Source organism: Mustelus asterias, chromosome 14, assembly GCF_964213995.1.
Source record: "Mustelus asterias chromosome 14, sMusAst1.hap1.1, whole genome shotgun sequence".
Classification (NCBI taxonomy): domain Eukaryota; kingdom Metazoa; phylum Chordata; class Chondrichthyes; order Carcharhiniformes; family Triakidae; genus Mustelus; species Mustelus asterias.
Genome location: NC_135814.1, coordinates 20,719,432 through 20,731,979, shown reverse-complemented (window position 1 = coordinate 20,731,979; position 12,548 = coordinate 20,719,432).

The window sequence follows — 12,548 nt, the reverse complement described above, 5'->3', positions numbered from 1 at the left end:
TTTTCCTGATAAGATCTTCCTCTGCCTTGGTATACAGGGCACAATTTCAAAGTTTGCGGATGATATGAAACTTGGAAGCATTGTGAACTGTGAGGATAGCATAGAACTTCAAAAGGACATAGACAAGTTGGTGGGATGGGTGAACAAGTTCAATGGGCAAATGAAGTTCAATGTGGATACATGTGAAGTGATTCAGTTGGTACACTTGCAATAGTTAGTTTGAAGTGCCAGAGCGTTTGACAGCAATTAACCAATATCATACTGGTAAAGTAGTACTTACATGACTCATTACAAACATCTGTAGCAAGTTTATTTTACATGTGCAGCACAAATATAGCAACTGTGGGATATTCATTGCACCTCAATGTTGAGGCAGACAGCGAAATGCCTGTTTTGCAACTCGAACAGTGATGTGGGGCATCCAAAGAGAAACTTTGAGACATTGACATTTACCAACATTCCCAACTCTCACCTGCAGTTGTTGTACCATAAATGCATAAACAAGAGTAAGTGCCATGAGCCTAAATTGTGTTTAGATGCAAATTATTATATATGAGAGACACTGCGTTTCAAAGAGAGTATATATCAAAGACATTTATTTCATTTACCACTGGGTTAAAAAAAAGGAATATTTTGGAAAAGCTTCTCCCTTTATATTCTAATCCTTCGTTGCAGTTCAGCTGTCTTTTAAATATTGTTTTTATGATTAGAGGCATAGAGTACAAAAGCAAACAAGTTATGCTAAATCTTTACAAGTCACTGATTAGGCCTCAGTTAGAGTATTATCTTCAAATTGTGGCACTAACTTTAGGAAGAATGTTAAGGTCTTTGAGAGGGTAACGAGGAGGCATACGACAAGGATACCAGGGAATAGGGTACCTCCTATCATGATTCTAGAAGCTGAGTTGTCCCCCTTCGAGGGGAGAAGGTTAAAATGATCACAAAATTGTTATGTCAAGAAGGTCATTTGGCCCATCGTAAACACACCGGCTCTCCAAATGAGCATCATGACAATGCCATTCCCTTGCCTTTTCCCCGTACCCTTGCATATTATTTCCAATTAAGTAATCATCCTCTTGAATGCCTCGATTGAACCTGCTTCCGCCACGCTTCCAGGCAATGCATTCCAGTCCTGAACCAATCGCTGTGTGAAAAAGATTTTTCTCACCTCACATTTGCTCCTTTTGCAAATCACTTTAAATCTGTGGCCTCTCGTTCTTGATCCTTTTATGAGCAGGAACATTTGCTCCCTATCTACTCTGTCCAGCCCCCTCATGATTTTGAATATCTCTATCAAATCTCCTCTTAGCCTTCTTCTCTCTAAGGAGAACAGTCCCAACCTCTCCAATCTATCCTCATAACGGAAGTTTCTCATCCTTGGAACCATTCTTATAAATCTCTTCTATACTGTCTCCAATGCATTCAAATACTTCCGATAATGTGGCACCCAGAACTGTACACAATACTCCAGCTGAGGTCTAACTAGTGTCTTGTATAAGTTCAACTTTACCTTCTTGCTCTTGTCCTAGATGCCTCTATTAATAAAACCCAGAATAATAAATATATGCTTTATTAGCTGCTCTCGTCACCTGTCCTGCCACCTCCAATGATCTATTCATATATACACCCAGGTTCCTCTACCCCATCACCTTTTAAGAATTTTATATTGTCCCACATGTTCTTCCCACCAAAATACATCATCTCACACTTCTCCGCACTGAACTTATCTGCCCGTTGCACCAACTTTCCTATGTCCTTTGGAAGTTCTACACTGTCCTCTTCACAGTTTATAATGCATTCATGTTTTGTGCCATCTGCAAACTTTGAAATTGTCCCCTGCACACCAAGCTCTCAATCATTAATATATATCAAGAAAAGCAACGGTCCCAATACCGACCCCTGGGGAACTCCACTACAAACCTCCCTCCAACCCGAAAAATACTTGAATTATGACAGGATTTGATAGAGTAAAAAAAGAAGAATTGTTTCCATTGGCAAGAAATTTACTAATTAGGGGGCACAAATTTAAAATAACGCAAAAAAACCAGTAAAGTGAGTTGCTATAAACTGGAATGCACTGCCTGAAAGAGTGGTGAATATTCAACAGTAAGTTTCAAAAGAGAATTCAATATATACCTGAAAACGAACAGTGCTAGAGTTAAAGAGAGGAAAGAACAGGGCTATGGAATTCATTATATTGCTCATCCAAAGAGCCAGCACAGTTATGATGGGTTGAATGGCTTCCTATTGTGGTGCATGACTCTATGATTCTATATCTTTCATACCTGCAGCAAAGAGGACTGGTTATTGGCTTTTTCCACACCTACTGCTAAAACTGCATTGCAGATTCTCAGGAGGGTCCAGAGATTATCCACATATGATCCATCTCTGATCTTCGCTCCTTCCGCCTTGGGAGAAAATGCTTCATCTCAGTATCTCCTAAGACTACTTTATGGCAGGGAAGAGCAAAATGTGCAAGCAGCGCTTGCTTACCTGTGGTTTAGCACAACTGTGCCACTTTGGATTGTATTTAACATTTAAACTTGCCTGGTTTCATGCCTCTGCCTGTGACATATGTAAGCAAAGGCCTTTGTTCTGTCTTGCCTACTGACTAGACACTATGAAATATTCTCTGAAGCCCAATACAGTTTGCCTACTGAAACTGCGCAACAAGCACTGCAGAAATTACTTTTCCACATATTGCAGCTGTATAGCTAATTGCACCAAGACCACACAAAACTACAAAGGGTTGTGAACGTCACCCAGTCCATCACGCAAACCAACCTCCCATCCATTGATTCCTTCTACGCTTCCCGCTACCTCAGAAAAGCAGCCAGCATAATCAAGGACCCCACATGGCACAATGGCACAGTGGTTAGCACTGCTGCCTCACAGTGCCAGGAACCCGGGTTCGATATCCGGTTTGGGTCACTGTCTGTACGGAGTCTGCATGTTCTCCCCGTGTCTGCCGGGTTTCCTCCCACAGTTCGAAAGAAGTGCTGGTTAGGTGCATTGGTCATACTAAATTATTCTTCAGTGTACTCAAACAGGTGCTGGAGTGTGGCAACTCGTGGATTTTCACAGTAACTTCACTGCAGCGTTACTGTAAACCTACTTGTGACACTAATAAACTAAACTTTAAACGCACCCCAGAAATACCCTCTTCCATTTTCTTCTGTCGGGAAAAAGATAGAGTCTGAGATCATGTACCAACCGACTCAAGAACATCTTCTTCCCTGCTGTGATCAGACTTTTTAATGGCCCGATTATACATTAAACTGACCTTTCTCTTCACCCTACCTGGAACTGCAACACCATATTCTGCACTCTATCCTTTCCTCCTCTCGTATGTACTCTATTTATGGTATGTTCTCTCTGTAAAGCGCACAAGTAATAATTTTCATTGTATCCTAATACATGTGACAATAATAAATCAATTCAAATCAAAACTTAGTATCACAATCAAATAATATTTTGAATAAAATGTTCTGAAATCTTTTTACACAATCATGCAGAATTATGTTATAAAATAAAACATAAAAAACTGTTCAGAACAACATTCATATCTTCCCATTCGGTTCATATACAGGGGCAGGGTATTGTACACTATCACCCCAAGTGTACACAATGACACCTATATGGTTAGGCTAAGAGCTTGATACAGTTTGGTATCTACAAATAAAAGAAAATTAAAATTGGAAGGTATACAATTATAAAGACAAAAGATTTTATCAGGATTTTCCCATGGCAATAGCCGAGTCAGTACATTATCAGCTTCCAGACCTATGAGCAAGTCTGAACCCAATGCTAACTCACATTCATAGCAATATATTATACAGGTATAACTTCAAACAAATCAGCTAATATTCAGCTGGCAGGCAAATCGGAAGGAATTACAAAACTGGAACCTTGGGCAGATTACATGCATTCCAGCACCAGGCTCTAATTATATTCCAAACCTTTGGATTTTGGTTTTAGTCTATTGTGGCCAGTACCAACACTACTCTCTAAGAAATGCACTTGCAGATTCTTCATTTCACAATAATTCACTGTCCATATGTAAGTAGGCAAACAGATAAAACTTCTGACATTTTTTTTGGTGTTGCACCTTTTGGCCTGGAGTTTGATCTCTTTGGGATCTGCCTCCATGTCCTATCCATTGTGAAAAAAAACATGGCACTTTGTTATGGTTTAGTGAACAATAGTCAAGGATCTCACAGAACCATAGAATCCCTACAGTGCAGAAGGAGGCCATCTTTATTCCATCAAGCCCGCACCGATAACAATCCCACCCAGGCCCTATCCCCGCAACCCCATGTATTTACCCTGCTAATCCTCCTGACACTAAGGGGTAATTTAGCTTGGCCAATCAACCTAACCTATACATCTTTTGGACTGTGGGAGGAAACCGGAGCACCCGGAGGAAACCCCCGCAGACTCAGAGAAAATGTGCAGACTCCGTACAGACAGTGATCCAAGGCCGGAAATGAACCTGGGTCCCTGGCGCTGTGAGGCAGCAGTGCTAACCACTGTGCCACCATGCCACCCATTCAGATACAGAAGTAAAGAAGAAAACCTTGACATAAGGCACAAAATTCCCTTTTAGCTTGTCTTTCAGTTTGTGTTCCCCTTTTGTACATTTTCTACTTCTTACTGCAAAATGCAAGAGAATATTTCTGATTATTGAATGTTACTGCAGCAGTCAGACTGGGAGGATTAGAAACTTTGGACATTCCTTTATGAGTTTGGTGAGCTGCATGCACAGATAATTGTGTGGGAATATGATGTTATGATGATAATGCAGATGTGTTAAATATTCCTGTGTTCAAGTTGGTTTCGAATGTTAAGGAAGGAAATTGGAAGTGGTGGCATAATTGATACAAACAAACGTATGAGCGTACAAATTAGGAACGGGGTAGGCCATTTGGCCCCTCAAGCCTGCTACGCCATTCCATGAGGTTATGGTTAATCTGACTGTGGGCCCAAGTCCACATTAATGCTTACGTTTTTGGTCCTTTGTGTCACAAAATGATTTTTTTTGCGCAAATAAATTTAAACTGCCATGTATTTTTGTAAACCATATCTAGGCAGCTCCTCAGAGAAAGGAAATAATAGGAAAGAATAGAAAACAGGGTATTCTTTGCAACTGATACAATTGGTAGTCAAAGTGCTGTGAACCAGGAATCAGTTTAGACACAGATGAGGTGTTGAAGAAGCAGCAGCAAGAGAGAGAGAGAGAAAAAGAAGCAGCTGTTCTCAGCTTAGGTGGAGTTGAAGTGCTAAAGGCAAGTCAGTTTGTGCAAAAAATTGTTTTCTTTGTTGAACCAAAGACAATTCCCAAGTCCTGGTCATTTAAGCTGTACAGTATGGTAATCACTGGCTAGATTTGACCAATAGGTTTATGGTTGTTGTTTGGGAAACGGGGTCTCAACAGAGTTTAGGGTTATGGGGGGAACAGATAGCTTTGGGTTTTCAGTATTTGAGGGACTAAGTGCTTACTGTTAATTTGTCGAATTATAAGATTGTTCTTTGTCGCGTTTTATTATCTTTCTTCTACTTTAATAAATAAATTACCTCTGTCCAAGGAAACATGGAATCAAAGATTTGCAGGCAAAACTGTAGTAGAGAAATAGCCAGTTTTTCACGAGGAGGTGGTTCAGGGATAGCTGGAGTATATTCCCATAAGGGGAAGGGTAGGGAAACCACAGCCTGAGGTCCTTGGATGAGGAAATAGACAGAGGCTGGAATTTTACTGCCCCGCCCACCATGAGAATCAGAGTGGGCGAGGGGCAGAACATGGAAAGGTTCATTGACGGCAGGCGGGATTTTATGGTTTTGGGACAAGCGGGGCCATAAAATGCCAATCACAGAGTAGGTGAAAGTGATGCATATGACAGATGTTAGGTTGATAATACAAGTGAAAACCAGGGTGAATATGAAAAGTTCAGAAGAAAAATGGGAAAGGAAATGAGCAAGGCAAAGAGAGAGAGAGAGAAGAGGTTGGCAACTAATATAAAGGAAAACTCTACAGGTACACAAATTGTAAAGATGGTCAGAGGAGAGGTGGGGTAAATTGGGTATTGAAAAAGCATAGAGGCAGAAGGCACAGTTGAGGTACTAAATGAGTAGCTTGCATCTGTCTTTGCTAATGGAGATTCTATCAAAGTTATTATGAAAGGAGGTATAGTTGAGACACTGGTTACACTACAAATTGATAAAGAGAGGGTATTGGAAAGGTTGGCTGTACTTAAAGCTGATAAACCAGCAGGATTGGATCAGATGCACCAAAGGGTCCTGTGGGGAATAAGAATGGAAATTCTTTATCGTCCTTAGGTACAGGGGTGATGCCATCACGTCCTGCAGTGAATGGAGGGGGATTGAAAATCCAATCTTTTGTTCAAATTTCAATCTTTCTAAAATAATTACAGAAAGAACAGAGATAATGCAGGTAAGTGAGTGACATTGGAATTTGAATTTATGAAAACTGGACCTTGGGAAAATAGTAGAGAGTGTTCCAGAAAAAATGCAAAAGTCTTTTCTCTGGAGGATTGGCTGCAAAGGTCTTTCCCTGATGGAAAATTATTGGAGAAAGTGAAAGAAAAATGGATAGCATTTTGGATAGGTTCAAAGTTAAGGTTAGGAGAGTGGGCAAAGAAGCAGCAGATGGAATACAATGTGGAAAAGAGTGAGGTTATGCACTTTGGAAGGAGGAATGGAGGCATAGACTATTTTCTAAATGGGAAAATGCTTAGGAAATCAGAAACACAAAGGGACTTGGGAGTCCTTGTTCAAGATTCTCTTAAAGTTAACGTGCAGGTTCAGTCAGCAGTTAGGCAGGCAAATGTTAGCATTCATGTCGAGAGGTCTAGAATACAAGAGCTGGGATGTACTTCTGAGTCTCGATCAGGCTCTGGTCAGACCCCATTTGGAGTATTGTGAGCAGTTTTGGGCCCCATCTCTAAGGAAGGGTGCGCTGGCCTTGGAAAGGGTCCAGAGGATGTTCACAAGAATGATCCTGGAATGAAGAGCTTGGCGTATGAGGAACGGTTGAGGACTCTGAGTCTGTAGTCGTTGGAGTTTAGAAGGATGACGGGGGATCTTTTTGAAACTTACAAGATACTGCGAGGCCTGGATAGAGTGGACGTGGAGAGGATATTTCCACTAGTGGAAAAAACTAGAGGGCACAACCTCAGGCTAAAGAGACGGATGATCCTTTAACAGCCAAAGAGTGGTGAATCTGTGGAACTCTTTGCCGCAGAAGGCTGTGGAGGCCAGGTCATTGAGGGTCTTTAAGACAGAGATAGATAAGTTCTTGATTAATAAGGGGATCAGGGGTTATGGGGAAAAGGCAGGAGAATGGGGATGAGAAAAATATCAGTCATGATTGAATGGCGGAGCAGATTCATTCGATGGGCCGAATGGCCTAATTCAGCTCCTATGTCTTATGGTCTTATGGTCTTAAACCAAATGGTTTCAACGAAGGGCAAATAATATAATTGGGTATTGTAGTTCTTAAAATAAAACTTTCATAGGATGTTGTGATCTGTCAAGATATTAACATGGCTTCACACTCTGCAAAGTGGTGTAAAGAAATTGAATGCATCTGAAAATTCAGTGCAAATGAGGGAATGAAAGCCTGGAGAATAGTTGGAAGTGATCGCAAAGGATCATTACAAGAAGAATCTCCAATCAACAAGAGCTCAGGTGATTGTCTGACTCATAGTTAATAACATATATGTTGAAGTTAATTTAGTAATCACAAGTAGACTTACATTAGCATTGCAATGGAGTTACTGTAAAAGTCCCCTGGTTGCCACACTCTGGCACCTGTTCGGGTACACTGAGGAAAAATTTAACAAGGCCAATGCACCTAACCAGCACATCTTTCAGACTGTGGGAGCTAACCGAAGCACCCGGAGGAAACCCACGTGGACACGTGGAGAACATGCAGACTCCACATAGACAGTGACTCAAGCCAGGAATCGAACTCAGGTCCCTGGCACTGAGACAGCAGTGCTAAGCACTGTGCCACTGTGCCGTCCTCAAGTTAGGGATTGGTGCAGCATTTACTTTTTGCTGAGGAGAATAACATATTTGAATATTCTACTGCTACATATCAGTCAGACATCCATTTACTGGGAGTAGAGTAATTAAACAGTTGCCTTTTAAATCATCATTTTCTTTTTCCTTTCTGTTAAATCTGTAGCCATTTGAATTTTGCTGTAATCTTCTTAAATCTGTGTTTATTTCAATCCTGTAATGGTGAGTAGAAATAAACTAATCCCAATAAGTATAACAACCCTTTGGGTGTGTCATTAATTTGTTCTCTTGTGGTTTGCAAGGCAAAGTGAATCCTTGTTAAAAAAATCTACGAAGCGTGACAGGATTCACGCAACCGTATCAAAAATAAATTACATATTTTACCATTGCTTAGACTTCTGCCTCTGAGTTAGAAGGTTGTGGGTCCAAGCCCCACAACTCCAGTTTGAGCAGAATGACTGACACTTCCGTGCAGTATGGAGAGTGTTGCACTGTCAGAGGCACTGGTTTTCAGATAAGACATTAAACCGAGGCTCCATTTGCCCTCTCGCCTGGACTTGAAAGGTCCTCAGCACTGTTCTGAAGAAGAGCAGGGGAATTCTCCCATGGAGAGGAGTTGGGTTGTCTAAAAACAGCAAGCACCAAATACCCTAAAAATCACACTGTAGCTGTACGATTGAATTCAGACACCTCAGCCTGGATTTTCACTGTGTCAGGGTGACTCAGGAGCCTTTTAAAAATGGCGGGTCACAATTCTGGTATTCCCGACCCCATTCTTGGGCAGTCTGATTTCTAGGAGTGCCTTTAAAAGGTGTGGGGTGGTTGCTGTCAAAATCCTGCATTAGGCACACTCAGCCTAACCGACTCCATTATGGGGATAGGGATGTCCTACTCCTCCGCCAATTTCATCAGGTCAGGGAGTCGTGAATCCTAATCTGCAGGAGGGGACCTTTTAACAGGCAAATTCCAAAGGTCCACATCATGCCCCTGTGCCTGCTCTGCCATTTTTTCCACCCCTATGGCCCTCATGTAACTATGCCAAGCTCTGCTATGGCAGCCACCCTATATGGTACTTCCATGCTCATTGACCTGCCAAAACCGCAAGAAACTACAAAAGGTCATGAATGTAGCCCAAACCATCATATAAACCAGCCTCCCATCCATTGACTCTGTCTACACTTCCCGCTGCCTCAGCAAAGCAGCCAGCATAATTAAGGACCTCACTTTCTCTCTTTCACCTTCTTCCGTTGGGAAAAAGATACAAAAGTCTGAGGTCAGGTACCAACCGACTCAAGAACAGGTTCTTCCCTGCTGCCATCAGACTTTTGAATGGACCTACCTTGCATTAAGTTGATCTTTCTCTACACCCTAGCTATGACTGTAACGTTACATTCTGCACTCTCTCATTTCCTTCTCTATGAAGGGTATGTTTTGCCTGTATAGTGTGCAAGAAACAATACTTTTCACTATATGTTAATACATGTGACAATAATGAATCAAATCAAATCAAATCAAACTGTATTGAACCAATTAACCCTATAGTGAGAGTACGATTTATTAAAAGCAGCTTTAGAAAAAGTGATTCATTTAAAACTTTCTACTATGTTGATATCAATAAAATGATGGGTAGGATTATCTACCACCCACCCCCCCCACCCCACCCCCCCGGCCATGGCATGTTTTCAGCAGCAGGGCGGCTCGCCATTGGCTGCTGGTAGGAAAGACTAGAAAATTCCATCCAATCTTCTGGCAGCAGCTGTTTCAACAAGAATAATTGTTGTCTGGGCTCTCAACCAAGCTTCATTATGTATGCTTGGCTGAGAGTCCAGGCATCCATTAGGATTGTTGCATTAGCTGTGTCCTTGAGAAAATATCGTTTGATTGACAGCTCAGGTTCTCCTATCTCTGCTAACAATTTAATAATGTTTATTCAGATTACACTAAGTGGTTTCAAGGGTCTGTGGTTTTTGTTAATTTTTGGTAATTTAAAGGGTCTGGATGATTGACATTTTTATTGGCTTCTAGTGAAATTATGTTTTTTTCGACATAGCTGAAAGTTACGAAAGAATAATTTTGTTTCAAAGCTTTGTTTTTACATAAAGTACGGTCACTATAGGCTTCATTGGTTCTAGACAGCGCATGGAAGTGCTATTGTTTGGCATGGGGGAATGCGGGACCATGGAGGGTGGGTGGAGGTCATGAGAAAGGATGTCGTATGAGGAATGGTTGAGGACTCTGGGTCTTAACTCGTTGGAGTTTAGAAGGATGAGGGGGGGAGCTTATTGAAACTTACAGGATACTGCGAGGCCTGGATAGAGTGGACGTGGAGAGGATGTTTCCACTAGTGGGAAAAACTAGAACCAGAGGGCACAACCTCAGGCTAAAGGGATGATCCTTTAAAACAGAGATGAGGAGGAATTTTTTCAGCCAGAGTGAATCTGTGGAACTCTTTGCCGCAGAAGGCTGTGGAGGCCAGGTCATTGAGTGCCTTTAAGACAGAGATAGATAGGTTCTTGATTAATAAGGGAATCAGGGTTTATTGGGAAAAGGCAGGAGAATGGGGATGAGAAAAATATCAGCCATGATTGAATGGCGGAGCAGACTCAATGGGCTGAGTGGCCTAACTCTTCTCCTATGTCTTATCGTCTTATGGATGGGGAATGAGATGTGTTTGCAGAGTAAGGGAGTGTGAGAGGTAAGGGCTAGAGGGCCTGTTTTCGTTTTAACTGGGTCGAAGTCCCAGGACACCAGGCTGGCCTTTTTAAACAGCCAGCTTTGGTACCTGACTGCCCCTGTGGCAAAAATTCTTCCTGGGCCAGCTGGCCTGCCTCCAGCCAGCAGCCTTCCCCCGGCAATGAAGATCCCACCTTTGCAGGCACTTTCTCCTGAAGTGGGTGGGCTGAACCGGGAATTTTCCAGACTCCTGCTACCTATCTGGAGGATGAAAATCCAGTGCTTCATCCACGGAACGCAATTAGTCAGGCAGGATAATGTTGATTGTTGTATGAGATTAATATCCACAATTGTTTTTGAGGGTTGAGGAAAATTTCACAGAGCATTCACTTTCTTGACTTTTTTCATCTCTGTCAGGTGACTGTGTAGGTTAGGTAAAAGTCTTACGTTTATATGTTCTGTGATAGGTTGATTCCATGATTTGTGGTAAAGAGATGACTGATCAGAAGGAATATGAATGAGCAACAAGCGGCAAAAGAGACAGCACAGTGAAGATGGATGAATGATTTGGGGCGACACAGTGGTTAGCACTGCTGCCTCACAGCAGCAGGGATCCGGGTTCAATTCTGGCCTCAGGTGACTGCCTGTGTGGAGTTTGCATGTTCTCCCTGTGTCTGCGTGTGTTTCCTCCGGGAGCTCCGATTTCCTCCCACAGGTTAGGTTGATTGGCAATGATAAATTGACTCTAATGTCAGGGGAATTAGCAGGGTAAATACATGAAGTTACAGGAATAGGGGCCTGGGTAGGATGGTGGTCAGTGCAGACTCAATGAGCCGAATGACCTCCTTCTGCACTCTGGAGATTTAATAAGAACATTCAAATTTTGCTTTGTAGAATTAACACATTGTAAAAATTCCTTTCTTCTTCAGGAAATACTGATGGACCTGAAATACTGTGATTGGTTTTTCAAAAGGGATTTTAAAACTACACATGATGGGCCCGATTTTACCATCGCGTTGTGCCCGTTTTCAGACGCGAAACTTTGTAAAGTCGGGCGTGAGGCAAATAGCGCGATCTGCGTCTGACTCTGCGCTGGTTCCCCCTTTACCAAGGCCCAAAAATGGCCGCTATCGGGACCACACCTGAAATTGGCGCGACGGCTATTTAAATGCATTTGCAGGCATTTAAATTGACTTGATGGGCTGCATGCCCACCTTACCGGCACTTCCCCCTTTACCACCACGTTCGTCCATCCAGAATCGGCGCGAAACAAGCATTCTGTACAAAAGTCCAATTCGGGCACTTCAGCTAGTGAGGAGATAAGTGCCGAGCATCCGATGGCTCTCTGCTTGAGATCAGGGGCGGGAGGGGGGTCCACTGCCACTCTGCCTGTGATCAGTGAGAGGAAGGGGGGAGGGGGCCGTGATCGGTCTGGGTGGCAGGCGGGTAGGGGGATAAGAGGGTCAGTAATGTTGTGGGAGTAGGGCAATGTCTGTGGGGGCCAGAGGGAGGCATTATCCAGCTCGGGGGCGATGTGGCAGGGGAGCTGCATTCTAATTATTTTTTTGCTGTGCATGCGCGATTGGAGGCACCGATCGGAGCTGCGGGATTTTAAGTGAGTTAAGCCCCGCCCACAGGTTTCTACAACGCGATTCAGAATCGCTGATATTTTTGCAGGCGGAGTGCGTATGGGGGTGCCTGAGAACGGGTCTAAAAGTTGGATCTGAAACACTCCCAGTTTCAAATCCGCCCAGCACTTAGAATCAAAATGGTAAAATAGGGCTCGATACTTATTGAGTGGCACTGCCGGCTGCTATGAAATTAATATTATGGTG